Source organism: Bison bison, unplaced genomic scaffold (assembly GCF_000754665.1).
Source record: "Bison bison bison isolate TAMUID 2011002044 unplaced genomic scaffold, Bison_UMD1.0 scf7180017864184, whole genome shotgun sequence".
In the NCBI taxonomy this organism is placed as follows: Eukaryota; Metazoa; Chordata; class Mammalia; order Artiodactyla; family Bovidae; genus Bison; species Bison bison.
Window position 1 is genome coordinate 2,134,700 of NW_011494756.1, and position 5,111 is coordinate 2,139,810.

Here is a 5,111-nt window from a genome sequence, read left to right on the forward strand (position 1 = left end):
TGTTGGAGAAGACTCTTGAGAGTCCCTTGGACTACAAGGAGATCCAACCAGTCCATCCTAAAGGAGATCAGTCCTGGGTGTTCATTGGAAGGACTAATGCTAAAGTTGAAACTCCAATACTTTGGCCACCCCATGTGAAGAGTTGACTCATTGGAAAAGACTCTGATGCTGGGAGGGATTGGGGGCAGGAGGAAAAGGGGACGACAGAGGATGAGATGGCTGGATGGCATCACAGACTCAATGGACATGAATTTGGGTAGACTCCGGGAGTTGGTGATGGACAGGGAGGCCTGGTATGCTGCGATTCATGGGGTTGCAAAGAGTTGGACACGACTGAGCGACTGAACTGAACTGAATGACATATGATGCTGAGCATCTTTTTATATGCTTATTTGCCATCCGTATATCTTCTTTGGTGAAATAGCTGTTCAGATCTTGTACCCATTTTCTTTTGGGCTGTGCTGGGTCTTCGTTGCTGTGCATGGGTTTTTTCTAGTTGTGTCAAGTGGGGGCTGCTCTCTTGTTTCGGAGCACAGGCTCTAGAGTGGTAGGGCTTCAGCAGTTGTGGTGCATGGCACTTGGAAGATTCCGCAAGATTCCGTGGCAGGTGGAATCTTCCCAGACTAGGGATCTAACCTGTGTCTTCTCCATTGGCAGGTGGATTCTTAACCACTGGACCACCAGGAAAGTTCCTTCTGCCCATTTTTAATTGGGTCATTTTTTTTTATTGTTCAGTTGTAGGAATTCTTTATATATTTTGGATATTAGTCCTTTACCAGATGTTTTTGCAAATATTTTCTCCAAGTCTGTGGCTTTTTTCATTTTCTTAACAGTGTCCATTACAGAGCAGAATTTTTTAATTTTAATAAAGTCCAACTTAACAATTTTTTCTTTCATGGATAGTGATTTTTGGTGTTGTTTCTAAAAACTCATCACAAAGCCAAGGTCATTAGTTGTTCTCTTATGTTATCTTCAGGAGTTTTATAATTTAGCATTTACATTAGGTCTTTGATGCACAGTGAGTTAATTTTTGTAAAATATCTGTGTCTAGATTTTTTGTACATGTGCATATCCAGTTTTTCCAGTGCCATTTGTTGAAAAGACTATCCTTTGCCCACTGAATTGTCTTTCTTTTTCAAAGATAAGTTGATTACATTTGTGTGGTCTGTTTCTAGGCTCTCTATTGTGTTTCACTGATGTTTGTCTGTTCTTTCACCAACACCATACTGTCTTGATTATTGTAGCTTTATATAAAGTCTTGGAGTTGGATAGAGACAGTTTTCCAACTTTGTTGCCGTTCTTTGATATTGGGTTGGCTATTACTGGTCTTTTGCTTCTTCATATAAAATCTAGGATCAGTTGGTTGATATCTACAAGATAGCTTGCTAGAATTTTGATTAGGATTATGTTGAATCAATAGACCAACTTAGGAAGAACTGGCATCTTGACAACATTGATTTTTCCTATCCGTGTACATGGACTAGCTTCCTTACTAAGACTGGACCATAAAGGCCTTCCTGGTTGGGGCATCAAAACAACACAGGGGAGGCTTCCCTGGGGGTTCAGTGGCTAAGAGTCCGAGCTCCCAAAGCAAGGGGCCGGGGTTCAATCTCTGGTCAGGGAACTAGACCCCACATGCTGCAACTAAGAGTTAGTGTGCTGCAACTAGAAGATCTTGGACGCAGCAACTAAGACTCAGTGCATCGAAATAAATAAATATTTTTAAGAAACAAAACAACGCAGGCATCCCCTTCCTCAGGAAGCCTACAGAGCCAGCTCAAGCTGGCAGAACTCCTCCTCCAAACCCTGTGCAGACCCTCTATCAACTGCACTTTCGTCTGGAATTAGAAGTGTCTCTCTTACTGGTCACCAGGTTAAAGCCAGGAGACTATGCCAGAATTAGGTCTAATGGAGAAACCCAAGCTTGAGCAGAAATATTTCTAAAATAGTTCCTATACTGAGGTATGCTAAGGTGAGGACCAGGGAAAATAAGACCAGCAGAGCAAGCCAACAGGGGCAGGTCTAGACAATCTCCCCAGGGGGACCACACAGAGGGTGCAGTACCTACCTGCTTCCCTCTTACATTTTAGGGGGGGTGGAGTCCAGGATAAGGTGGACACTTGGGAAATGTAATGAAATTATCTATCTCTGGAGCAGTCTGTGCAGTCCTCCAGATCAGGCCGTGTCAGATTCCTTAGAGCACAGGACTGGCGGAAAGCAGCCTCAGCGCATACTTAACCTGAACTGATCCTTAGGAAGCCCACAGCAATACAGTAGGCGGCAGTACAACAAACAAGTGGTCACCCCACAAGCTCTCACGTCAATTTACTCTGGCCCTCCTCTCCAAGAAGAGTCAGAGAATAGGCTTCCCTGACTTGGACAAGTGCTCCATCAAGAGGATTCAGAGACCTCAGCACTAAGACCCAACTCTCTGGGAACCAGACAAGTGCGGTGCCCACCCTGAAGCTGAGAGCCTGGGTACATCCAAGCTGCCCTCCTGGGAGGCCCCAAGGGACCAGCACCAGGAGATGCGTGTCAGAGATGCCCTCAGAAACGGAGAGAGCCAGGGCCACAGCCAAGGTATGCAACAGCAAGCAGGCTTTAATCGAGGGTGTCTAAGCAGGGTGACCCTAGCTCTTTGGTTCCAGCGATTTCTTTTTTCTGCTCAGGTCAGAGGCAGGAAGAAGGCCTGTTTTCTAAAGAGAGTCAGTCTCCATCCCCAAGCTGTTTTATGTGCCACTTCACATCTCTCTCTCTCTAGTTGGCTTGCAGTCTGTTTTCAAGCATCTTCCTTCCTTGAGAACAGGAGTCGTCTTCTCACCTTCATCTATGTTTTGAGGCACTAGGTATAAGGGAAGGCACCTGGAATTAAGCTGCCTTTATAGCTGTTCCCTCTGCCTAGGGCACTCTTCCCCAGATATCTGCATGGCCACCTCCCTCATCTCCTTCACCCTTCAGATCATTACTGAAATGTCACCTTCTCAAAAAGATACTATCTGCTCCCTCTGCCAACCCCCAGGGTTCCCAATCTCCCTTACTTTGATCTATATTTTTCACAGTTCTCAATAAGTTCTCTGTCTTTGCTTTTTCTGCAGTTTGAATATGATATGCCTAGTTATCACCTTATATAATATATAATATATATAGTATATATACATATAGACAGTGTTTTAGTATTACTAGAATGTTAGCTCCATAAGAGAAGGAATTTTCGTTCATTTTGTTGAACACAAAGCACACAGAGGGCTTCCCTGTTGGCTCAGTGGTAAAGAATCTGCCTGCAACATAGGAGACTTGGGTTAGATCCCTGGGTTGGGAAGATCCCCTGAAGAAGGAAATGGCCACCCACTCCAGTATTCTTGTCTGGGAAATCCCATGGACAGAGGAGCCTGGCGGGCTATAGTCCATGGGGTCGCAAGAGTCAGACACGACATAGTGACTAAACCACCACCACCAAAGCTCACAGAAATGGCACACAAAAAGCATTCAACAAACGAGCGTGTGAAAAACAAACAAACAAACAAACAAACGAGCGTGTGAATGAAAAGGGAAATCCAAGTTCAGATCCTGCCCTGTCAGCTATTAGCCAGCTGTATGCCTTTGGCAATTTGCTTCTCCCTCAACCGCAGTTTCTTCATTTATGAGATTGGAGTCCAAGCACCCACCTCACTGGATTATGCATGTGAAGTGCCTGTCGGGATGCTAGGCATGGAGAGATAGGTAATAACCATTTTGGCCAACTGATATAATCACTGCCTCTCAAACTCTTCACCTTCCATCTGTTATAAGTACCCGTTACTCAGGGCCATCACAGAGGCAATTAATGCATGAGAGCCTTCAACTCTGAGGCTGTGATGAGGGCAGGAGGGCATGAGGCCATGAATAGCCAAAGATCACGGGATTCTCTTTTTCCTGGGCTACTTGAGCTGACTCGGGCAGCTGACCCCAGACTCTCAGCTCTCAGTTACATGGCAGCCACAGATCTAGAACCAGGCTTCTGGTCCCATGAGAAATCTGAGCCCTCCTTTGACCTGCTAAACCACCTCTGACACACTCGATTTTCTAAGCCCTCTGATCAAGTCTGCAGCAGGGAAAGGGACTCAGCTCACCAGGACCTCACAGGTGTGTGAAGATCAGACCACTGCGTGCACACGAACACCTCCTACCACTGGGCACCTGTGGGATGAAAAGGAGATGCTCAAAGAGCAGTTCCCAAGTCAGAGGTTAAGGTCCCATATCCTTCCTCCACTGCTCAACAGTTGGGATTCTTTGGTTTCCTAGGGTCTCCGAACTTCATTGTGCTTAGCAGTAACATGAAGATAGTAACACCTCACTGGATTGTTACGGTGAGATACAGTTCTGAAGTGCTTTAGCATGTGCCTGGCACCTCATTACATCATCTTCAAACACCAGATGAGTTCTATAGGACCACCTCACCAGTGGTGGTTTAGGCCAGAGGGATCATACAAACTATGGCTGTGAGATAGGAAGGAGGGAAACGCATCATGCCTTCAGGACTGTTTAGCTCAGTCGACCAGAGAGGGAACAGCTTTCTCCAAAATCTGAAAAAATAATTTTTTTGTCAATTTATTTACTAATTTCTAATTGGAGAAGGCAATGGCACCCCACTCCAGTACTCTTGCTTGGAAAATCCCATGGACGGAGGAGCCTGGTAGGCTGCTGGCCATGGGGTCGCTAAGAGTCAGACACGACTGAGTGACTTCACTTTCACTTTTCACACGCATTGGAGAAGGAAATGGCAACCCACTCCAGTGTTCTTGCCTGGAGAATCCCAGGGACGGGGAAGCCTGGTGGGCTGCTGTCCATGGGGTCGCACAGAGTCGGACACGACTGAAATGACTTAGCATAGCATAGCAATTGGGGTATAGTTAATTTACAATATTATATGTCTCAGGGTACAACATAGTGATTCACAATTTTTAAAGATTATACTCCATTTGGGAATTCCCTGGTTGTCCCGTAGTTAGAACTTGGCACTTTCAAGGCCGGGGCCCTGGTTCAATCCCTTCTCGGGGAATTAAGATCCCACAAGACATGCGGCACAGCCAAGAAAAAAAGAAGACTACACTCCATTTATAGTTATGATAAAA